The sequence below is a fragment of the Zootermopsis nevadensis genome, unplaced genomic scaffold (assembly GCF_977971745.1).
Source record: "Zootermopsis nevadensis isolate Lab colony 2312 unplaced genomic scaffold, Znev_1.0 Znev_ptg000007l, whole genome shotgun sequence".
NCBI classification, from domain to species: Eukaryota; Metazoa; Arthropoda; class Insecta; order Blattodea; family Termopsidae; genus Zootermopsis; species Zootermopsis nevadensis.
The window spans coordinates 9,056,487-9,082,602 of record NW_028259139.1 but is presented as its reverse complement, the minus strand read 5'-3'; the positions used below and the strand labels follow the sequence as shown (position 1 = coordinate 9,082,602).

At 37.0% G+C, this 26,116-nt stretch overlaps 1 protein-coding gene and 1 long non-coding RNA gene across 5 annotated transcripts in view; one reads left to right on the top strand and one right to left on the bottom strand.

Annotated features, from left to right (window-relative positions):
- Nucleotides 1–26,116, top strand: part of loh (thrombospondin type 1 domain containing lonely heart) — a 237,466-nt gene that overhangs the window by 31,208 nt on the left and 180,142 nt on the right. The window lies entirely within an intron of this gene.
- Nucleotides 2,978–24,984, bottom strand: LOC110829067 (uncharacterized). Of its 3 annotated transcripts, XR_015533926.1 has the most exons (3): nucleotides 24,776–24,984; nucleotides 13,145–13,531; nucleotides 2,978–3,316 (listed from the first exon to the last, which is right to left on the bottom strand). It is a non-coding gene; the product is annotated as an uncharacterized LOC110829067 (long non-coding RNA). The 3 variants fall into 3 exon arrangements; XR_015533925.1 differs by lacking the exon at nucleotides 13,145–13,531; XR_002542844.2 differs by lacking the exons at nucleotides 13,145–13,531; nucleotides 24,776–24,984 and adding an exon at nucleotides 5,037–6,672.

The following is a 26,116-nucleotide window of genomic DNA, read 5'->3' as shown; positions in this document are numbered from 1 at the left end:
AAGTACGATTTGAGGTTTTCACGGCTTCTAGTACGAAGACGTCTGTCGTCTGGGTTGTAACGCCGTCTAGTCTGGTAGAAGTTTGCCGACGTTTCAGAGGTGCTTACTGCCTCCATCATCAGGGCGATGATGGGACGTAGGTAAACTTTTACCAGACTAGAGGGCGTTACAACTCAGAAGACTGTAATCTTACCAAATTCTTCCTCTTGCAACACCTTTTGGTTTAAATCTAAACACATTTCTCAGCTGACGTTTGCCCTCATTCATCTAATTTGCAATATAACTGTTGATGGTACCATATGCCATGCGTGGGAGAACGACGGTAACAGATTTGCTGTATACCACATGGAATATACCAACTCCTTGGCAAGTCCACAAATAGATAACCTTACATTAGTGGCTGATCTTTACGCCACGAATAAAACGTCGCTGCCTGCCGTATAGTTCTCGGAGGTTTTAATCGGTTTAGTTTAAATACCGTTTGTTTCTTAGCGTATTCAACGATACTTTATCAACTACACGGGGTGAAATGTGAAGAAAATGCTGTGGCTAGACCTCAGATAAATAATTGTGATAACATGGATGATGTCTATAAAACAAATAATTGTTCAGGTCTCTTGATATTCTTGTTTCAGAAGCTGGTTGCACAGAGTTACATTTATCTTGTCTGCTAGTGTGTGTAGGATGATTTAGGATTCAGTCAATTGGGTGCCACCTCTGGCTTGTAAGAATTGTCTAACGTCATCAAGATTGCGCACTACTGCCATGTTTAGCAATGACTTGAAGCTCTAGCAACATAATTTGGAATAATGTTAGAAATGCGGCTTCATGCGTTGTAAAACATCGGTTTATTTTACGTCAGAATATTAAATTATCCTTGATTTTTGTAGTATTAGATCTGCCTTTTAATTCACTTTTTGAGATATTTTTTCTTTTTCATCCAAATTGTAATGACCTGTATCATCACAATTTAGTAAAATAGAAGATATTACGACGTAAATAAGAGTTCTGGGAATAATTTATGAGCTTATTTTCCTTTAGAGGCTTCATTCTGTACATTGACGTTAGCTAAATCTATGGATCAGTAAATTTTACAAATTTTCAGTCTAATTCTGAGCATATTTTTCACTGTTAGAGATCCCGAATATTAAATTGGTCATGTGTAGATTAAGATATTTGTGCCTTTCCCGTATTTATCATTGGCAAATATAAACATTATTCATGCCGATCTTATAGTCAATTTATTATCTTTATCATTTCAAAAAATTTTTTTGCCTATTTTAGTCACTAGATGTAATACCGAAAGCTAAATGTTTCTCTGCATTTCGCGCGGCTGCCATGTTGTTTTATATTACACAAAAAATTCTCAAAAGTGGCGATAGTGTCGCTCCTACAATATACGAGTTTGTAATCCACCGCGTTGTTGTTATTAATTGTATTAAAAATATAAGGGAAATGCCTTAAAACGTGCTTAAAATACTTAATTCAATAGTTGATTTACAAATAACAGATCTGTTTAAACTATTCGGAGTTATTGAACTTTCTGGTCTGTGGTCAATCAGTCTTTGCTTACACCTGCTGTGGTTTTAAACCAGTTGCTTTATATGACTTTTTTGCTTTATTTCATCACGCTTGTCTGCACCCGGCAGTCGTACGTAATCTGGGCGATGTGACAGATCTTTACAAACCCACGCCAAGTTCACTCACGTGCCTATGTGTATATCCACGCAAAGTCATTGTAACAAAGAGAAATTTTAGGTTCTCATGGCGAAATTATCTGCGCTGTTTCAAATATTTATTAAAAAAAAAGACTTATGGTGATTAAACTTACAACACATAATTTTGTTTTGTAAAATGTGTACGAAGTGAAATAACTCCAAAGACGGCCACTGGGAGACAAATATCGCTAGATAATGCCAGACCTCTTCCTAAGTTAGGTCTGTTTGATTTTTACTGAAAACTGTACATTTCAGTATGACCAGATGAAATTATAGTTTTCTCTAGATCAATCAGTTTATTGGTTGTCTAATTTCCTTACTACATAAACTGTTTAAGTGTCAGGACTTTAAACTCTTCTTATATGAGAGCCCAGAGTTCACCCCTACCCTGTTGTATACTACAAGAAATCGGGGCCCAGGGGAGTGTTTTATAGGCGGTAGGTCTTACAAGGGACAAATTACTAGCATGGTTGGTGGGCATTGAGGCTGTATAACCCCTGGTGTGATCAAAGATTGATGGAAATATTTTCAGTTTTATTGTTGGTATCGTATAGCTTACGCATGGCTGTTTGAGATTGAAGACTCCCTTCAGTAACAGCTGCTTTTCTATTGTTCTTTGCCAGCAGTGCTCAGATTTCATTACGAGTCATATTCTTGTGATGGAAGTAGTGTCTTAAAAACATTACTTGACCGATAAGTCTCTGATGTTCATCGTAAAATTATAATACCTCTACTCAGAAAAGCAAAGTGTCGTGTCAGAGCGAAGCTCCTAACGTAGGACAAATTGGATTATTAAAAACACTTTTTTTTCATATTCAAAATTTAGCCAGTTACTGATATTGGGGCAGAGAAATCAATATTTCGGAAATTTACGTGGGTGTGGAACTTCGTACACAAACCGAGACTATTTGAAAAAAGGGTCCTTGGAGGAATATTTGGACAAAAGAGGAATGAAGTGATAGGCAAATTGAGAAAATTACACACTGAGGATCTTAATTGTTTGTACTCTTCGCCACATGTTGTTATTATGATGAAATCAAGGAAAATTAGGTGGGCCATGTAACACGCATGAGATCCAAAGGAAGAGATCACCTCGGTTTATAGTTGTCGATGATACTTAGTGTTATAAAGAAACGGGGTTGGATTGGATTCAACTGCCTAAAGGTAGAGTTCAGCACAGGTTCTTCTGAACAAGGTAATACGCCTTTGAACTCCATGAAGCACCTTATTTTCACGTATTCAAGAACAGTATTAACAAATTAGTTCAAAGTGAACATATTATTTCTTGGAAACTGTTTGATTGGGAAACATTTTCTGTTACATCAACATGTATAAAATGTATCGTTCATTTATTTCAACATTGGTCTGTCCACACGTTTGTGAGTGTTTGTTGTTGTTGTCATGGCTACCGTGTAAATAAATAATACAATTTACAGTTCGTTGTCCAGCTATGGAGACTGCAACTCATGTGAACCGCCCCGTTCACCTTCTCATGTTAATGTTTTGTGTTTGTCAAAATGAAGGTGATCTACTAATCTTATCTCCGTGGTAGCTGAGCTGCTTAGCTTCTTGTAGATTCTTCTGGCACCGATGCCTTCCTGAAACAAGTTCACTGAATCAGATCATTTGACACTTCAGACCTACATCCACTGTACAGGATAAATTAAGTCGCTCATTATGATAAAGGATTAAAAATAACTCATCAGATCGCTGTATATACAGTTGTGTGAAAAATTTGTGTATCTCGTATCTTATAATTATTCTTGATACTAAATTTTACTTTGACCATCATGTGGACTGTTTATTTTCACAAGGTCTTAAGTTATTGGATCTTATTCGTATTATCGCTTCTTAATTTTCATCCGTAGTCAGACGTTTCATTTTGTATTTCGCATTAGTGACATATAAACTGGAATATACTTTTTTTTTTTTCGTGGAATACACCAACTTCTACTGACTCCAGAGAGCTTGAGCGAGTTAAACGTAAATTTTAAACACCACCTTTTATATCCTTAAATTTATTATAGTTACGAGAATGCCGAAGGAGACATAAATTTCCACCGGGAGCTTCCAATTAAATGTTCTTTTTGTTAATGTTTACGACGCATATAAATTTTGATCTTATTTAATTAAAACTGTTGACATTCTCGCTCCTTCTCGAAATTTGAAAGATTTTCCTTTGTTTGCTACTGGTGTTTCAGGTCCCTCCGCTAGATGTGCATAAGCTGCCAATATTTTGTGTAAAGATGCTGACAAATTGAGTAAACATGTGGTTACGCTTAAGCACATTTTAAAGTAACTTCTCGTGTTAGTAGCATTTGTTCAAAAGTTTACCTTCGTGTAGCATAATTATTTAATCTTTATTTTAAGTTTCTTGTGTATTTGTTAATTTATTGTTGTGTTTCATCTGTAATTTACCATTCGGCCGTTGATGCAGCGTAACAAATTAAAGAATTTAATTGAATTATGTTTTATAAGAACTTTTATAGAAATTATACATTAAATTTGTTCGTAACGTCATCATATTTGATCTTAACAGTGTTTTATATTTGAAGTTGAGTTATTATTTTTAATTCTTAGATTATTCCTGAGTCTATCTTGTTGCTTGTGAACGATTGAAGATCATTGCTGTGGTCACAGTAATAATAGTGCATTTGGACGCGTAAGCATTCGACTTTGCATGACGTTTCATTCATTCATATATCAACCGTTTTAGACTTCGACCTCTCTACTAGCTGGCCGACTGACCTCTCGCTCCTTAGAGACCAAGGCCATTGGTGTTCCATTATTTAAAATAAGTCAGTATAAACGTTGAAGTTAAATTTAGTGGTGACGAGAATTTTTCTCCGGAATTGTATTCATTATTCATAGTAGTATTAATCAAGATAGGCAGCAGTAGTGATAAATCATTCCAAAATGAAATGTTACAGAAGTTCAGTTCGTTTCCAAGAACGTTATGGCTTCTGTCTGTGGTTTTTTCCCCAGCCAATATGAAAAAGAGTTACTGCTTACGTTTTTTTTAGTGGTTTATGCAACGAAGCAAAATAGAATCAGTAAACATGTCTTCTGTGTGTAGTCTGCTGGATGTGGGGTATTTTATAAGAACTACAGTGTAGATTCGTGATTTTAGTTTAAAAGAGATAATTAACTAAAATTTCTTTGAGATGCTATTAATCACTGGGCAGCACAAGAATATTTTTTTTGTGAGACTTTATCCTGTGAGATGGAACCAGTTTACATTGTCTCAGCCTATTTTTCTGAGACCTATTTTAAAAAAAAAATCCTTTTTATGTCTAGATCTACCAACGTATCCCTTACCTTCAGGTTTTAAGACTAAAAATTTGGATTCTTTCGTCTTCGTGCTTATTATTCGTAAAATACTTTACCGTTCAACGTTACGTAACCAGAACAGTGAAAAACATCGTTCGTAAATAAGTAGATGACGCACTAGTACCATTTGTCTTGTATTGTTTATCTTTTGTCCTGTTACTGTGTTTAGTGTATAAGCGTCTTCTGGCCGATAACTTGTGTCTTGTGGGCTCTTACAACAAACGTATCTAGTTTCTTTGATACGTGCAGAAATACTTTTCCACCACGTCTGCCTGATGAAATGATTGAACCAGCTACAAACATGAATACGTGCGGAATTGATCCTACTAACCATTTTAAAAACATTTACTGACTTATAACTTATGACGCCAAATATCTTATGTATGTTCCCTTATATATTTTGCACAACTAGTGATAGGTCTAGCTATAAAGTAAATTGTTCAGTGATGTACAGAATTGTGTAAAAGCCAGGATACACAGGCCATCCCAGACTGTAAAATTGCATCAGCGTGAAAGGCGGCTATTTGAATGATTAAATTAAAGAGTATATATGTGCTTGTAAAGATATTTTTAAGGGCAGACAGTACAAGCAATAGAATTAATCGAAGATCGTAGGAAATAAACGTGGTTATCAATTTTAATTTAATATATTTCTTGATTTTGGTATCATTCCGCTATACCGTGTATAATTTCTACCAATACGAATTTTACCGCGTTGTTACAAACCTAGAAGTTTCATGCCTGTTGCCATGCGTTACACTTCGATATATAAAAAAAGTGATACGGAATTTATAGGCGCGTTTATATTGTCTTCGTATTGTAAACGAAACATTTGGATTATAAATATCTTTATTCTGTATTTTTTGTGTATATTCCCACTTAGTTTGATCTACACTGCGTATGATATTGTAACCCCCTTCCAAAAACAAATGACTGTAACCGAACGAAATCAACGTTCTGTAGATGGGTAGTGGAAACGGGGGGTCGTAGGGTGGGGTAATATCTCTTTCTCTGTCTACCCGTTTCTCTGTCTCCCCTCAAGGTCATGGTGAGCAGAAAACCTGATCACAGTTGACGGATGAGACCTGTGTAGAACCGAAGTCTTGGCGCGTGTTCTCTTGCTACCGACCGACACGCTACGTAGTGTGGGCAATGAATCCGCGTGGCGTATGCAATAAAGCCACTCCCGACCTAGTTTTGCCAAGCGATTTGCGATACGTAAAGCGTATCCACACCGCGTTTAACTTCTTGGTGCGATGTTTGTCTATGAGCTGCAAGACCGGATTTTAATTTTATTTGAGGGCAAGGATTTTTTTCCAAACGGGCTCTGGGGACCATCCACGTTTCTATCCAAGTGTACCAACCTTTGCAGTGTATAGGGTCTCAAGATGATGGCTGTCTTCTGAGATGTTAGTTGCTCATCGCATTGGATATACCTGTGAAACTTCGGTCAGTTTCTACCAGACTATACGGCGCGACATCCCAAAATACAACATATCTTCAAACCAGTCACGATGATAACTTGAAACATCGTGTTGAGTTTCAATTCCGTACAAGCCTGCATGAAGCCAAACTCAGTCCTTTATTTTGAATCATGTTGTATATTTGTTACAAGTGCTTTATCCAGTCATTTATTTACACAACTTGGTTTTGCCGTCTGTAGTGAATGCATTATGTAGCAGTGTAGTCAACCGTTACCTTCAAAAGACATGTTTCAATAGCAATAATCATCAACAGGTTGGCATGTTTCGATTGTAACTGTCATCGTCGGGTCTAATAAGATTTCATGTACACGCAAGCACTTTACTCGTCATGAAAATATGCTCATATTTTTACAGTGGAACGTCAACAGGTAGTAATTTTATATGACGATAATATGACTAAAATTATTATATAAAATGGTGCGTCAGGTTCAAATTTATTGTTAATTCTTCTTATTACACAATTTCGCGTGTGATGATTTTATGATGTTTAAAAGAAACCGGTATGATGTCGATTCTCAAAGTGATTTATACTGGTTATTTTTGACGTTTTATGTTATTCTGTCATTGAATTACATGATTATGAATGATTACTTTGGAAAGGCGTGTAACGTTGTTGTCGTGACGTGTTTTCAAAGCCCTTAAATTCAGTTCTTCAAGGGACTGAAGAAAAATACGAAAAGTTTTAGTTCGGATAAACCTACGATTAGAGTATGTCAAAACTGAATTCGGACTGCAACACCAAAGGGGGAGATGAAGGAAGAGATTAAAAGAAGAGGACGAATACGAAGAAGAGAATTAGAATAAAAGATGGGTAGAATTCCATGTTGGAGTAAAAAAGCTATGCGTTGCAAAGCGGATATTACTACAGAAGGAATTAATTAGTTCTCATTGGGTCATTTGAATACCAGTAACAGATACTGGGCCTTGATTCGCTCAGCCTTGATTTGCAGACTCCAGCGATTAAACTATCGGTACTGCAATGAGTTGATGGACTTTACTTGCTAAGGATATTAGCGACTATTTCCCATGAATGCAGACGTCGAATTAAAAGATTTATACGCTCGTTATATCGACCAGATGACGTCATTACCGATTCTTTACTGCGCGAATACCGTTGTTACAATGATCCATAGAACCGCAATAGGATTATTACTATCTTAACGATCGAGTTTTGTGATGGCGGCAGTTGAGAAACGTCGCATAGCTATCGATAGACATTCTTAAGAAGTCAACTGTCTTTGAAAGTAGCAATATGTCAGTGTGTTACCAGGACAACGACTGTCGCTTTCAGCGTCCGAAGGGTGTGAGAGGGTTAAATGAGTTCCATTGAGCCTGTTGGTCGCGTGGACGAAATATGAAGTTCTTGAAATTACTCAGTGTTCTGAAGAACTAATTCGGTAACACGGCCGATATTCAAACCGGGTTCTCCCGAGTGTAAGTCCAGAAAGGCACTGCTACATCACCCGTTCTAGTACGGTCCTTTGAACTCTTAAAGTGTGAAACTGTGGATGAACCTCTGTTGCGTCCAAGTGATGTAAGACCGCGGGCAATTCCAGTAACGTGGTAGCATCTCGTTGAGAAAAGGCAGTGAGAGAGAACACGGTAACCAGATGGACAGGGGCACTTTCTCTGTTCACCAGGTGGGGGGTCCAGCAAACACGTGATACGAAGAAACATCTAAGGAAGAAACATGTACGTTTTTCTTCAGCCTTGTGCTGACATGATCCATACACCTAATGAAAAATCACAGTTTGGTTTTACAATGAAAAATCCTCAGGTTCTGAAGCTGTCAGAATTATGAAATTTATAGATATTAAAATGTCGGAAATGATGTATACTTTTCATAATATTTCACTTGTATCATTTATATTGATCTAAAATTAAGCATTAATTATAATTTTTAAAAAAACAAACAAATTAGTCTGTGGTATAAGATAGAACTATTACGATACAAACAGCTGATGGCAATCCACCTTAAACAAATTAACATGAACGTAGACCAGACGCTGGCGTGTGTCATTTGTTTCTAATCCTTCCAGATTTCTGGACCTTACGAATCAGACTTGTGGTCTATAGTTATTTAAAATTCTGCTCTAAAATAAGTAACTCTGAATAATCTACATTTTATGTCCCAGCAAGTGCAGCCAGTCCACTATATGACGTAATGCAATTCTCGAACAATGGGCTTATTGTCCCTTAGCCTCCATTTTTACTGCCGACTTCCCCACCATTCTGTGGTTTTGGATTTTCATGTTGTATAGGGTGATTCAGAGAGGACGACACTATAAAAGTAGGACAGTTTTTTTATATTTAACTCCTGGAACTTTATGGCACTGAAAGAAATACTTTGAAATTGTAGTAAAAAATGACATTTTCTCTTATTTTTTCCCCTAATATATTGTTTATCCTGTAAACTTCCTGAACGCTTGTGGTATTTTGAAAGAGCAGCGAACTTGCAGAAATGTCCCTCTGACATTACTGTTTCCTGACTAAAAGAAAATTTTCCGTTGTTTGTGTTCTGTGATGTCGAGCTAAATTACTGCCATTTTTTTTTCAGATTATATACAACTTAGTCCATGTTATGATGGGTGTGTTCAGTGATATTTCGTGGTGTTCCTGCAGCCATTTTTAATACTTTCAGAATTGTTTCATTCTGAAACAATTTTGACTAAAATTCACGTAAAATATCACCTAAACCCAAAATTGTATGTGTAAGAGTGCACTAATGCGCTAATTGTACGAGATCTTCCAGCAGCCTTAAGTATCAACACGTGATTAAACTTTGTTTAATTGTCTGCGTATTGAACTTGAATTATAAATTGCAGTGTTTTAAGTTTCTCCGCTGTGCGTCCTATTGTCTTCCGTCAAACTGTTGGCATTAACAAAAGATAAACATTTCTTTCTTGGTCTGGGTTTATTCTAGTATCCTTGGCCTCGCTGTATGGATTTATGTATGAATTATCGTCAGGTAATGTCTCTTGTAAATGTATTTATGCATTTTTATGATGTGTGTTTGTTTGAAGACTTCGATGATGGATCATAAACACGGGTACGTTAAGAAATTTCAAGGTCTCCATACTCCTTCGGTCCTGTACTATTGAGAACAAGAAACTGGAGACATGATATCGTTCATATCGAGGTATCGGTAGTTAATGTTTTCCTCGTGATTTAATTGGTGATGTCAATGTAAATTTAGAAGGTAAAATCCAGTCATTGAACATAAAAATGTCCCTCTTCTCTTGGTGTTTTCCTCTATTTCCTAGGCTAATTCAGTTATTCGATCGCGTGAACTCGCCATCTGTGCTTTATCTACATGGGATCTGGGCCATGTCACAGCTCCCCATTGGGAATATGACGACATTGAGTAAGATGGTTGGCAGACATGGCATTCATATGTTAGGCGGGATTCGTTATCCAAAATTTCGTTTCGCCGAAGACCATACACAAGACAAACTTCTGCACCACTTGGATAGGCGCTTTTGATTTCTAGTTCTCTTGAAGTATCCTTGGTTTACGTGTTGATGAGTTCGTTAAGGTCATCGCTAGAATAGAAATTTAAAATAAGCCACGGCCGCTTATTCGTAAGTACGTTTCTGTCTATAACACTTTATCATTCTACCATACTTTTGAATCCCAATCATCTCAGTGCTTGGTGTAACCAACCAAAGTCTTTGAACTGGTCTCTTCTTGCGACCTGTGGCCTCCAGCATTGTTTTATCTGACATTGCTTGTCATAAGAGTGCATTGTAACATCCTCGATTGAAGTATCCTAAAGTATGTGGAGGGTTTTAAACCTCTCCGACATTGCACTACCAAATTTAACTCCGAACACATTAAACGTCGCAGCCAAGTGACTGGGACCCCTGCTTCGTAACCCGGAGGTCCTGGATTGAAATCTAGGCCCTGAGACCAACAATCCTGAAAGGGTTTTCTTTAGTTCCTTCACATAAATGCCGATAGTACCTTAAACTAGGCCACGACCTTCATATTGAGGACAACATACCGGACGTACGTATCGACAAAGTGGCTGATTTACATGGGACTATATTCTTACCCCTATTTGGTTTCAAGAATGTGCGTTATTAGTGTTCATACCCTCAAATGCAACTGTCTGTATCTCTGTGTAGAGCAGCATCAGAATTTCGCCCTTCTGACATGACATACACCCCATGATTTTGTGTTCTTAGACCAAATATCTCCGATTATGCAAATATGTTGAGACCCCCTTGTTGCATTATACCATCGATATTGTTTCCAGTTCATTATTCATGGATCATCCAACATACCACTGAGCTGCTAGCAGCGTCCTTAATTAAATCAGCCGCAAATAAATAATTTATCTTCGTGAAATGAATTGCAGTTATTGGGAATGATAGTTTGGATACCGAGGTAACTGATCAGCGATCTGTCGCGTCATGTATATTTGCCAGATGAGAGAAAATGGAAATACGGACGTAAAGAATATGCAATATTTGCAGACATAGTTGAGTCCTTTACAATATGTAAAAGACAAAAAATAAACATTTGAATTTTTTCTGAAGTTTACTTGGGATTAGTGCTAAGCGAAGTGAAATCAGAGTCTGAAATACTAATTCAATGCCACTGTCTGCCGGATAATCGTCTTTGTTTCCAAAACCTATATGAAATCTGGTACGTTCATTGATTTCTTTGACTGTACATTCTCAAATGCGTTATGTAACGTGGAATTGAAGGACACGTTGAAGGATGGATCCACAAGGATATGAAGCGAAGCAATTGTAGTATATTTTATGGTTCTACGTCAGAGTTTACAAGGAGTGATTAAATAAAATCAAGGAACTCCCCAGGACATCTAGCTTCTGGACGGAAAATTGAACACAAAACTTCAGTAACCTAAAACGGCAATGCTAATCACCGCTGTGCTGTAGTTTCCAGTCTGTTTACTGATAATTTCTTATTTTAGTAGCAAAAATTATATGTAATTGAAATTATTAGGCCTGCTACAAAATCAGCATTTAAATGAAAATGTAACGAATTTAAAGAATTTCAAATGTTAGAAATTTATACGTACCTAAAATTTTAAATGAACGTAGTTCTCATTGAGCTGGGTCACGTTTTGAGACACTCAGCGACCTACGTTGAACTTACTGGGATCTTTCAGTGGGAGGTTAAAACAGAAGTAGCCTGATGCTGACCTCTCATCTGCACGTTGTTCCGCGCCTACAAAGTGTGTGGTTTTAAGTTCACACTCCGTATAAGCTTTCATGAGGTCTTATTGAATACTTTACGTTACCGATACTAATATGAATTCATTTTTGATTGGCTGTCAGTCGTGTGTGTTAACTTCTGACACAATATACTTTGAATCATCTGTACAGGCGGTTGTCTGAGAGAACAAGGCCCCTTCATATTTTAAACTGTGACCACTTTTCCCCTTATCTTGCTTTGTTTGCTGCAGTCAGCATCTCTGGATTATAGCCGATAACCATCTTTCACACAGCGTCACTTGTCTCCTGTATGATACGAAAGAATGTACCGTGATAACAGAAGAACTGGATTAATGGGCTTCGAGGGTGGCGGGGGTGGAGAACTGTCAAGCTCTTCCCTGGGAGTCCTGTTCACAGTGACTGATGTGGGACAAGGCAGAAGAGATGTCTTGTGTGCCAATGTCCTCCAGGTACCTCTGCTGCACAAACGTTGCTCTACTGGTACGCTAGACTTTACAGTGCTAGAATATTTACAGTCTCCCGATTACAATGGTAGCTAAATTATTTGTGACAGAATTCAGCATTACAGCTATTTTATCATACAATCATTGTTTTAGAATGAAACAAAATGTGACATTTTTCTTCAGCAAATTTTGAAGGAATTAATTAATTTTTATGACATCTTATACAAACACAGTGCAGATAAAGGCAACAATGCCTTTGTTTCCTTCCAATTTATACTGTGTATAATACAAATATGGCGGCTGAGCGAAATCTGTAGTTAGCTTTCGATGGTGTGGCCCGTAACACCCCGACAACGTTTGAAATGGTTTTCATTAAATATGATATTGGGAAGTTTTAAAAATATGTCGAATAATTTAAAATTTCTTTAAAATTTTACGACGACAGAGGACACTTTACATGAAGACCTACGTGCGTTTTTACATTCGCAAGCGATTGGTTGCGGAATCCTCAACAGGGGAATTCCTTGGCGATTGAAATATGTGAAAATTAGGTGGGATTCCCTTGTAGGAATCCCGAGCCAGGAAATTTCTTGGCCATGCCCAAAGGTAGAAGGTCAAATTAACGCTGGACGCGCCAGAATTGTTAGATACGCAAAAAATTTCCCACGGTCTTTAAAAATTCAACATTTTTACTTTTTCGGGTTTTAAAATTGAAAGTTATTTTTTCTGTACTTCTATGTTTTGAACTTATTGAGAGTTAGTAGGGGAATGCTATGTCTGTAGTTGTACGGCAAACAACATGGAAAGAGTACGTACTTCTTGCTGCAGAACTCAGCACGGGTGGAGCGGAATGTGACATGTCATATCGAGCTAGCATCCTTGATCATACTTTGAAATGATCTCAGAAGGAGTGTCGTTGTTCTACATAACGTAACGCAATGGACCGGTCAATTATGACTTACTGTATCATTCTTTCACAATCTGATCACCGAAGCCCTCTGCCTGTCAGCGTGCCAGCCGGTTATTAATCAAACAATTTATTTTCTTCGTGACTACTGCAGTAAGAGCCGACTGGATCCTAATGCTTCTGTTTTCACTGAGCGATACAACATTTTATTCTCGAAGCTAATGAAGTTCTACAACAGAAACAACTTTAACTAGAATTCGAAGTTTCAGAACGATTAATATCAAAACCCGTTACTGGACACGGCCCTAATTTAATTCTGATCATATCCCGATGTGCTTAATATGTGTTAACGTTATCGTCCCCTTTTATTCTCGGTCTTCCAGATGGATGTTTTCCACATGGTTTCCCCGCAAAGCGATGTATCCATACGATGTCACGTCCACTGTAACAAAATAGGCTCCATTTTATTATCGTAACAATATTAATTTTCATATTTAAAGTGAAAAGTCCGTTATGTAACTTCATGCGTCAATCTTTTTTCGTGCTAAATCTAATTTTTTAAAAAAAAATTATAGTCACATGAGACTAATGTCTCTCTCTGAGAGATCACGATTCACATCCATACAGAACAACTGGAAGTGACAGCGTGTTTCACTTGCTGTAAGAATCAATAACTTTTGCGGTTTATTTTTATTGGTTTTGTATTGTTCTCGTTGTAAACTGGAATTATTTTCTTAACCACCATAAATAAATTTATGTTCGTAACAGAGAAGTATGTTATTTTCTTTGCGGTACGGACTGAATTCTTAAATATTATTTATAAGATCTTCTGCTCCGGATTGTTAAATATGCACTCATGAGCTATATTTAGGGTTGACGCACGTATACACACTACAAGGAACGGTTGGAGTGAATTCTTTTCCGCATGGAAAGATCTACAGTTATTCCACGCCCACAACAGAAACAATGAAATTACTAGGAGGGCTGGACTGATGGTACTATATAGGTTAGATTGTTTTTTAATTTGTCTTTAATTGTGCACACACAAAGCTGATGTAGACTTTTCTGAGCAGGGCGTTTAGTCAGGCAGAAGTTAACACTAATTTCTAACCCTACGCTTTAAATAAATACGATTATGAAAATTTTAACTTACGGAGGTGTAGATTAGATTCTTGTCAATTCGTATAGGGAGAAATGCCTGTATTCTGTGAAAACGCTCATGAAACTTCAGGTTTCACAGAAGGCGGAGAATTTGTCATGAGATGCATGACTGTTGTCTTTTCGAGGACACTTCTCCAAGGAGTTAGGTTTTAAGTAGTTAATCAGTTGTATTGTAATCCTGAAGGAATAACTGATGTGAGTTATGCAATCGTTATAGGTGATCAAATGACTGTCTGGCTGACAGTAGTTGAAGTGTAAGAGAAGACAAATGAGATGATGATTTAAAGAAGACGTTGAGGTTACTACAAGTATTAATCCTTTGAGTGTAAAGTAAATAACACAAGTATGTACGGAAGGTGAAGAGGAATCAGACAAAAAATGGAGTCGGAAACATTAACACATCACAAACTACTGACATTTTTACAAGAACTGACTAACATATGTCTGTTTTTACAACGTTTGATATGTAGCAAATACAAAGTAAGTTTGATGTATTGATCTTAAAGTGAGTTACATTATGAATTGTGAATCGTCTCTGTGGGAGGGGCGATTTTAGGAGATTTTTCGCGCTTAATCCGAAACGACAAGAGAAGTGATCATCTGTTTGAGCCGTATTTGTTACACACATTTGCTAATGTGTACAGCAGAAATGTCCAGCACAAGGAATGTCAAACAAAGTCCTAATAGGCTGTGTGTGTGAATAACAAATATTTGTGACTATTTGCCCCCTATATAGCAGTACTTCTGTTTAAAGACGCAATGTAAATACGACAAACTGGTGTTATAGGCGTTACGTAAGGTCACAGAAGTCAGAACAGTGACTGTGTTTTTCATTAATGCTGTAACAATTGAAGAAATTTTCTTCCGTCAAGTTGACTCTTTTGGTGACAAGTGGGAATGAATTGCGTTGGGAGGTATTTGACTCGAGTCTCAGCTGGGACAGCAAGAATTTACGTGGTTTTCTTTGGGTAGAAAGGCGTCTGTTGGGACATTAACTTGAATCATGTAGCGGTGACTTCTTCCTTCCTAATCATTTACACTTATAGTACATAGAACATAGCCATCCTTCCATCTGGTACGATGTTAAATGACCTGATTTAAACTTCTTTCTGTCATTATTTTTCTGGCCCAAATTTTGTTTAGCTATTTTGAGGTTGCGCAGATATTTAAAAAAAAGAGATTTACGAGTTTCCTGGTCCTTTGAAACACTGGTAAACTTCTACCAGATTATACAGCAGTACAACACAGAAGACAGCCATCTTCGTCCTCAGCCCCGTGAAAACCTCAAATCCTATTAATTCACATTCTTAATTTTAACTGGCGCATAGCAATTTTGAATTTTCTCACAAGGAGGATGCGATCTACAAATTGGAACGTAAACAGTTGTTGTACTGTACACTAAAGGAAACAGAGAATAATTAAGGGCTTGGCACTTTACGGTATAGTTTGTTGAGTCAAATGTTTCTGTGGAGTTTAAGACTATTTTCTGGATGTTTATAGAATTTCTGGGCTGTCACCATTGGTTGAACTCTTGTCTAGTTTGATAATATAGAAAGCATAAAACTTCAGTTTACATAATTTGACCAAACCTGAAGGAAATAAACCACTTGGAAGACCTAAGCATAGATGGGAGGATAATATAAACATGGTTGTATGAGAAATATGGTTGATGGTTGTAGATTGGATTCGTCAGGCTTAGGTTAGGCATCAAGGGAGGGTTCTTGTGAGCAGGGTAATGAACGTTCGGGTTCCATAAATTTGGGGAATTTCTTGATCAGCTATGCGTACTGTTCGCATCTGAAGTATGACTCCGCTCCATGGAGTTAGTTAATGTAAGACGTAAAACTAACGAACAAAGAAAGAGAGAGAGAGAGATTATATTAAATATGAAAATAATGAGTTTGAAACAAAGAGAGACAACAAAAACGTCAAGGGTTTGCATAGACGTCTATGGGTAACGGAAGAGTTACCATTCTATAATGTTTTTGGAGGTTTAGGTAATTAGCCTATAAATTTCTTAATGGATAAATTATAAGGAAATAACTCAGAGCTTCACAAAAATGTAGATGGATAGACAGATAAGAGAGGCTAGTAAATCTGATAACATTAGTAAGAAAATAAAAAAAGAAGAAAATTAATGGAGCACAGTCTATTTGTGACTTCAAATATCTAAAAATATATAAAATGAAGAAGAAACTACATTTAAAGAATTGAAAAATAATTAGCAATGAAATTAAAAGGAATCATACAGATTTACATAAACATTAAAATACAAGGACGAGGCAATCTTAATACACATTTTAATTTAAATAATATACAGAATTTCGTATGACTTTATGAAAGTGAAACTTGTGCATAATTTTCTGAACTAGGCGTATATAATGTAGAAGGATATTAATATTTTAAAAAAATATATGTAATTATCTCCACCCATCTGTTACTTCTCCGTTAGGTGTTCTGTGTTTATGGCAATGTTTGAGGGCATGCTGTAAGCTCTTCATATGGTTAAATGATTTTAATGTGAACCTGCGAAAGGAAAGCGATGTGTTGGGGTGATGGGTAACACAGAACTCACACATTCAAATGTATTTCATTGTAGGCGTTTAAGTGTCCAAATACGGAAAATGTATGTTCTCCATATGGCGTCTCGCCGTGACATGTGGGTGTGACGCATTTACAAAGTTTTATTTACTTCTGTTCAAGCCTTCTGACCAGTAAAGGCCGTTCCGAATTTTTTTTTCGCATGAATAGAATTAAATGGCAGACCGTCATGTCTAACGAACGAAGACACTCTTCTTAGCAACATACGTACTCGAGGCAGGCCATCCAGAAGTTATTTTAAAGGAGTGTCGAACAAAGCTTAACCTTTCTCTCACTGTTACACTCCACCATTCTGACAGTTGTGTGAACACTCGAATTCAGAGATTATGAGTCTCACTTGTGTTGGGGAGGTGCTGATTTCGAACCTCAGACTGGGCACCTTCTGTCTTAAATTAAACTCTATGTAGTTTTCTTCAGACATATCAGTCATATAGTATATAATTACATTCGATATATATGCAATTATTTTACGATTTTATATATATATATATTATCGTAATATTATTGCAATAGTTAAGTAAGTTATGGTCGCTTCCTTAGCGATTCATTCATTGTTAGCCACATAATAATTCATTGCAGTTCTTTAATATTAGTGTGCTGTATCAACAGCCAGGAGGCAAATTACAGATACGGCACAAGAGATGAACACAATAATTAATATAAAAAGTTAGCAACAAAGAGATACTAATAATAATTTTATCTCATTAGATGTATGTTTCATGACAGATCTAGTTTTGAACGTGTGACTTTGTTACGACTTCTTATAGAGTTCATAAGGTGATCGCATAATGTGGAGTGTCTTTCGATTCGACTCTGTGTTTCATCTCCGAAACTACTAAAAGGAATTTTCTGTTTTCTTATTCGCTAGCAGATTTCGAATTAGAGCTCTGTTTAGTTAGATTTTTTCGTTGATTTCCTCAGTTAATTGATCCTTTGTTCTTTCAAAATCTTGTTTATTTAATTATTTACAGTGATCCTGCTATTTGAAAAACGTTAAATAATCATTACATTTTCACTGTTGTTTAACAACGCGAAATTATATTGGTAGATGTGGGTGGGGGAAGGGAGAATTTCGGAGGAAGTTCCATGGCATACTGGCATTGTTAAAATTATTTCAAAACCATTAAATACTTGTCTGTGTTGCTGACTCCTGTCGAGATTCGAACCGGAAATATCCGGTTGGGAATTTCACGCGTTACCGATCTGGTATTTCGCTCGGCGTAAGTAAAATATTTTGTTTGGCATTTGTGTCTTCTTTGAGTCACCAGCGGAATGTTGTGTAGTCCTTGAGACATGCCATGACCTCTTCTCTCCCATAATTTGGCATAAACAAACATAAATTAGCGTCTTTATTGGACACGAAGCAACTGTGATCGTTAAGTAAAATGGCAAAGTAAACATATGAATAATGAGGTTGTGTTTATAAGGAGCAGCGCACTCAATTTGTTCTGTCACGCCGATATCTGTATCTGATGTTGTTGATACTTCATTTGACATTGAAACGTTTACCAACGTGTCGAACTTAAATCGAGAATGACATCAACAAATACATAAATTATTTGAGGAAATTGAGAGCAGTTTAAAATATAGGAAATATTTTCTCTTATTCTGTTTATGAATTGCTTTAATATTTAATTTATTTTATTCAAAACCTCAAGTCTGTCACAAACATTTCTGTGCCTCAACACAATGCCATGTAAGTGTGTTTGAGACGCATTCTACCTCGGCAGCTAGCGGTATAATGAAAAAGTCACTTGACATATTTCACTTAATATTTCGCGTGGTCTTCCGGAAGCTGACGACGGGTGTATATGGGACAATAGAAGTGCTGGCTCCAGGAAGAGCGGTACACGAGTAGGCTGATAATATACACGAGTTGTTTTGTAAGTGTGTGAACTGTAGTCCCACATATGTAGTGAGACACATACATTTAAAGTAGCTGTTTTTGAACTGCGTCGCAATACACAGGCTTACATCTTCGTGAATTTCATATTGTAATGTTTATATCAATGATATGAGCGACGAAACGTGAGACCAGCAGTCAAGCTAGTCGGCTTTAGCTCTCTGGAGCTGTTACGTCACGGATTTAATTTAATTTAATCCTCAGACCCTGCAGAAAATTTAGTCCACAAAAATAGGCCACTTACTTTTATACGATTTCAAATTTATTATTCAATAGTAAATCCATCATTGGACGAAAGGTTTTCTGAGTTACGGGCAGTATTGTTAAATAAATAATGAATATGGTCTTTATCCCGGGAGTTAATTACTTTACTCCCCAGTGAGATTTCAGGTTGTCAGGAAGGCGAGTGTGTGATGATGGTTGTCTTCTGAGTAGTTTGCCTTGCAGTCTGGTAGACGTATACCGACGCACTAAGATGTGAAATGAGCAGAAAACGTTTCCAGCTCTCTGTCTCCCACAGTGCTTATTTGTACTGGACCTTTGTTTACGTCTATCGCCGAAATGGCAAGTCTTCTATCAAAGTTAAGGCTTCCGCCTGATTCGCTGATTACTTCTTGAGACCAACTTCCGCTCCAGAATTAGTCGTTTTGCCAGGATCGTATTGAATCAGTAGCGGCTGTTTCTATATAATAGCTTTTTTCACATCTTTGCAGAAAGTCCATGAAATTAACGCATAATGAGATGTATATTTTACCTTCAGAATTACATATTTCATAGAATTATTTGATCAAAACTGGATGACTGCCTTTAACCCTCTGAAGATGGATTTCGGCTAAATAATATTTAAGAATTCATTACTTACCGCAAATAAAATACAACTATTTGTCATTATAAATATCAACTGGCTGATTCTGTTTAAGGGAACAATCACTGTTTACAGTGAGAATCATACGAAACCTATAAATACAAAAATGAAGAGTTATTGAATTCTGAAGTAGTTGGTACATGCACTTACCATTCATGTTTAAAGGATTAACCTGGTCATGTTAGATATGCCCCACGCTCATTGAGCAAAAGAAATATTGCGGTTTCTTACGTCCTGACTATGAGATAATATGACGTCCAAATGAAATGCATTCAGACATTGTTAAGGTATGTATGGACGTGCACATGTATAAATATCCATGCCTTATGCAGATCTTTTACAGGAAAAGCTGTAATGTTGTGAATATCTCTGACGCATGAGTCACAAAGGAGACAGTCCAACTCTGGAGAAGCCATTACACACACAATTCCCACATGTCCACTTAATGGCAGGGAGTACGCTACTCAACAAGATCTGTATGTAGTCTCTTTGCTTGTTCGGTGACCACAGAGCGATTTCTTAACTTTACAGATGCGTGAGAAGACTTTACATAAAAATGTATTTTGTTGCAAATGACGATTTTTTGAAAATCTGCGACAATCGATGACGATGCTATTTTTCTGGGTTGTGTTTCAGTGTTGATATTAACGATTCGAGGAACATACTGTCTTCATCTTCAGACCTTAAGTGAGAACCTCAAATCCTACAAGATGACACTGTTAAAAGTTGCTCTGTCTCCCTTGGCCATGGGTTAGGGTAATAGATTAACCCTTTAAGACCCAGTGGTAACTATATGTACCACCTGCTTCACACAGTTAATAACTCTGCGTTTTGTATGTATGGGTTTCGTATCGTTCTCAGTGTAAACGGATTATTTCCTTAAACAGCGTCAACCAGTTGACATTTGTAATGGTGAAGTGGTGTGTTTTCTTCGCGGTACGGACTGATTTATTAAATAATATTTAGACGAGCTTCGGCTTCAAAGGGTTAAAATAACTATTCATTCTCCGAAACGTGTTGTTATGCGACCTAACATTTATGCTTCTGTGCCAAGGATTGTCCAGACCTCTCAGAGGGTATACAACCGTTGATCTTTGTCGGAAAATACCATGAAAGTAGGAAAACGAATTTAATTCTCCACGAAATATTGAAACCTACGAATAGGTCACTACAGATGTGGTTTCAGCTAAAATAGTGGGTCAGTGATATGAAATGGCGAGGCGTAACGTTTGTTATCGAGACTGTTTTTTGGTTCATGATAGGCATTTCCTATATAGGTCTACGTCAAAAGGAAATGGAAGATGTATCACAAGAGCCACTGCAGTGAACAGAAAATAAGTAACTTGCTCTGAAATAATGCAATCTACTTAGATCTTATCGTGCCAGTTCGTCATTTACACATAATTTCGTGATCGCCAGCATGCATGGCGTAGATCAGCTGGCAGCTGGGAGTGGTGGCTGTTAGTCGCTAAGGTCGCCCGCCCAACTGTCTTTCAGTTCACTTTTCACAAGCCTGGGGCTTGCACAGATCGGTAAAGTAGACATCTGTAATGCCTCCGTTTGATCGTATTAATAACACCGTAAAAGACGTGGTTTAACTGGCTCTGGTTACCCTACTATCGAAATCCTTTTAATTCTTGACGGCTAGCTTTGTGTGAGGTCAGATAGCATAGCGTACTGTGAATGATCTTGTTTACCTTCATGAATTTGATTCTAATGTTTACATTATCAGTGTCTTAAAGTAGAACATGTAAGGTTATGTAATTCGTTTCTGAGTGCGTGCGTATGTGCGCGTATATCTGTATGTGTGTTCCATGCAAGCGTGTATATATATATAAATGCCTCCTCCATTGATTTTTATATACAAATACCCAGTCCTTTTAAATTCTACCGCATTCTTTTGTTGTTGAAGGAATCCAGTTTTAATTTGAACATCCGGTTTTGAGTATCTGCAGAAAATATGCGTACTGTACGAACCTCTTCGTTTCAGTTATTAACTGTTCTTTAACCTTTTTTATAAAGGGAGAATACCTTACTGGCTGATCGACATCTGTCGTCATTAATGTCACGTGTCTCTCGTCACATCGTGACAGTGACTTCGAGTCACAAGATTATAGCAGTGACCTTGAATACAGTTATTTCCTTTGATACTATTCTAGTATTTGTTATTTCCTTAGCTTCCCTGCTGACATCATCTCCAGTGTTGTGGCGTAAAGAATATGTTTGGAACTGCAGTGTACCCCAAAAAGTACACCTATCAAGTCTTCCAGTCTTGTACTGGCAGGATAATTGTCTTCTTCCTTCTATTATTTTATCATACGTCACAGTTTTGATTCTGGTATAAAATTTGTGACTATCGAAGCTCAGTGCTATCAGATGAACGTGTTTGTATGTAGAATCCACAATATTTTATTTGCCTCGCTCAGTAATTCCCCCTCGTTTGGGATCTGAACTTGATGGTGTGTTCGAGTTACTCTGGAGACATCACTTGATATTCATTGAAAAAGGCAGTCAGGATGGCTGATTCGCCACGCATACAAAATCCTCTGTCTGTTGATAAAAGTCTTCTATCTGTCGGATCTGGTGGCTTTTCAGACCTCTAAATAAATGTAACAAGTCAACGAAAAGGAATACCAATCCACTTATTATCCTGGCGTGTCACACTGCCACATTGTTTAATTTCACTTTTTTTATTCCCTGTACTTTCACTACACATCACCTTTGTTCAGAACCCACGACACCCAAGGTCGCGGGTTCAAAACCCAGCCCGAAGACCACTCTCCTGATTGACGTTTTGTGGACTCCTCAGTCCCGCCAGTCAAATGTCAGGTTAATACATTAAATTAGGCCACAACCGCTTCCTTTCATATTCGTCTTCATTCATTATCATTCGACGCTGTATAATATGAACTACTGAAAACGTCGTTAAATAATCCAGACTGTTCAGATGAGAGACATAACAGTTAGATGCGTATATGCAGTTTGAGGGTATTTAATTTTAAATTGAAAAATGAGAAAGGTTCTGAAAATTCCGTGAAACCTACGGTTTCAGTAAGAGATATTATAAGACAGTAGTTCTCAAAATGTGGTTCTTATATAGCCTGTAGTCACTAGGTATATTGTTTTAAGGTCATTGAACTTAATGACCATACTATAGCTGCTTAAGGTTCATTTTAGGTTAGCTGTTCGGTTGTGTTTGAAAGGAACGGTCACCAGATGTCGGAGGTAGCTGCGTGTATGTGAACAAACAGTTGAGGACAGCCGAATAACAATACGGAACAGTTTCCGACGTTCCTCAACTGTTCAAGAAACCTCCTGCTTTTAGATATCTCAAAGAATAATAACTTTTTACACACCTCAGGATTTTGACCCTGTCCTACTCAGTCAAATCCAAGGCTTGATAACTGAGTTCAGTTTTGAAGATGAAGGCGTTGTGTTCCTATGAAATTTAGGAAATATCTTCACAACCCAAAATATAAATAATATAAAAATATAAATGTAAACAGTAGTCTTTATGAAATAAGAGAACAAAGACTTTAAGAACATAAATTTATAAGTCTGTATAAAATCCTGATGTTACCACGAGTGTGAAAATAGAAACTGTGCTGGGTAATGGGTCTAGCCATTTGAGAGACGTTTGCTAATCGTCTTTCATTGGAAGCTTTTTCGTTTGTCATTCACTAAATAACGAGACGAATGTTTGGTTTACAGTGGGCGGGCCATCAAATGGAGCGTCTTTATATCGTCATGCCCAACACATCATTCTGACCATCAATCTTGCAAATTAACCCCTTGAAGCCGAAGACTAAATATTTATAAAGTCATTTCGAACCGCAAAGAAAACACAACTCTTCACCATTACAAAGATCAACTGGTTAACGCTGTTTAAGGAAATAATCGCTGTTTACGAAAACCGTGAACGAAAAATGAAGTGTTTCTGATTGTTGAAGCAAGTGGTATATATAGATACAATTAGGTTACTAGGTATTAATGGATTCAATAGAAGTAAGTCACGTAAATCTAATAGACCTATGCTAATTCCTTTAAACTATAAGTTTTCTTACGGCAAACTATTTTATTTTAGGTGTTTTGAGATAGTTCGTACGTTTTGATAGATTGCATAAAAATAAAAAAATATTGGGCCAGTGCAGTGTTATTTAGTACGAAGTTAACAAACTACGAGCAGTGTCTGTCTTGTGAAGTTCATGTTCCTTTAAACTAATCAAAATAGTCCCCGCATTTTTTGAACTCTAAATTTCATTACGACGTTAAAAATAATCTGCCACTTTTCCTTATTGCAGGTCATACGAATTCAGTCAACAGTCTCACACTGAGCTTATATAACACCCATTTTAATATTATCCGCAGTTATATTAAGTCAAGAACTTGTTAAAACTTAGTTTTAGTTAACGTAGAGGCGTTCTGTATTTTAAGTAGGAAATGAATATGGAAATATGGAAATAACTTCTTGCAGATTCTTTAAATGTTTCTATTTGAGTAGAGGCGCCAGTCCACCTTGGCCGCACCTGGGGCCACAGTCTTCCATCCTTATTGCCTCGCGCGCCGCAAGTTTAAAAATGAGGACAACGTATTGAAACCCAAGACAAAGGTCATGATCAACTAACTATAAATCCTTCACTTGATTCATCTCGACGTAATGTCACAACTAGAACGCATTTGCTATCGGTAAATAGTTAGATTTAGTAGCTCTGAAAAGTGTTCCGCTCTCTGGCGTGCAAATGTTGATTTTCGTGTTAAACTTAATCAGGGAGAATCGAATTTTTGATGGAGTATGTCGAGGCCTGTGTCTGATAATATCCAGTATGAGGAACTGAAGAAAACAGTGGTAAACTTGGGTGGTTATAGCTATTTCTGCTTTTGATAAGCAAGCTACATTTTTACCTCGTAAATACATACAGCACGCGTTACTTCTCACATAGCACTAAAGATAAATTACCATCCCATTTCGCTTCATTTATTTCAGAAACAGCAAAAATTTATTTATGGTTATCAAGTTAGTGTAGCTGATCAGTGGTATAGCCTTTTGAACGATTTACGCCCTTTCTGGTAGCTTAATTTTCTTCAAGTACTATAATATTCATCCTTGTTCAGTGACACTTGTGAATTATAATAGAGTATGAATATCATTAACTTACCTGTGGCATGACGTCCATACAAAATTTCAATAATTTCTGAGCATCCATTCGCTATTTCCAAAATTCGTGCGCAGGAAGCCATTTTGACCTGATCGAGATTACCCCGTTTTGGTTGGTTTGGGTTAGGTTAGGTTAGTGGGGCACCTGCGCAGACGTTGTTGCGCAGTGCAGTCATATGACGTGCGCATGTGAGGTCACCTTGAACTCATTATTGTCAGTTGTAAATTATTAAACACCCAAAAATTCGATTTCTTCACTTTAAAAAGAATATTAATTTCCGGGCTTCACTTTCATACCTAATTCAAACTTTTCACAAGGATATTATATTTGACACATACTTTCAGTAATTACAAGTACACCAATCACTTATCACTTAAATATGATGTTATTGAATATTTCATTGTGGAAGCATATATGTTGTCACACGAAGAATAATTTATTAAAATATTTATTTAATTTTATATTACATTACATGTAATGATTGCAGTGATCCCATTCATCGTTATAAAGAATAAAGGTTCTCAAATTACGTAGGTCCAGCTTCTGCAGATAAGCGATATCTGTATATGATTTACGTGTTACTAACTCGTACAAACGTCTTTACTGAGCACACATGGCATGCAAATGTCCTTTCACTGAAGTCGTATGTCTCAATGTGACGACCGCACTTATTCTTGCATCTTATGTTGGGTTGGTGTCTCACTTGTTTATATTCTCACACGTCACCGAGAAGACATCCTTACACTGAGATTCACTGTATGTAGCACCCGTTAATATCTGATTGAACGGTGGCAATTAATCTTGTTAATGATCCCGAAGAACTCTATTTCTAGAGCACAAAGTTACGTTGATACTGACCGACCGAAATCAAATAATTCCAACCGTAGTTTAATGGCGACTATTCAATTGGGACTAGCCGACTGTTCCAAGACAGAATCAGTACTGACTGACTTCTGATTGGTCCTCGATGCCATTGGAAAGTATTGATTTCTTTCTATTGAGGTCATCACAGATGGCACGTCTTATTTCTGGTTCCGTATTATTCCTGTAGACTGCGTCTTTGTGATTTTACGTCGTGTCCTCGAGTAAATGTGAGGCAATATTTTCGATATATTTTGTTGAATTTTGACATAGGACACCAATATGTTACCACAAGTTTGACTTGCGCCACGAATTCCGCTCCCACGATTCATTGCAATTAATGTACCAGTGGTTTATATTCCGTTTTTTTTGTGAGGCGATTTATATTAATAAATGACATTATATCATTCACGTATGTTTATTCCGATTCTTTCGTAACATGATACTTATTTATGATGTGTTAGATTGGGTCATTGTTAC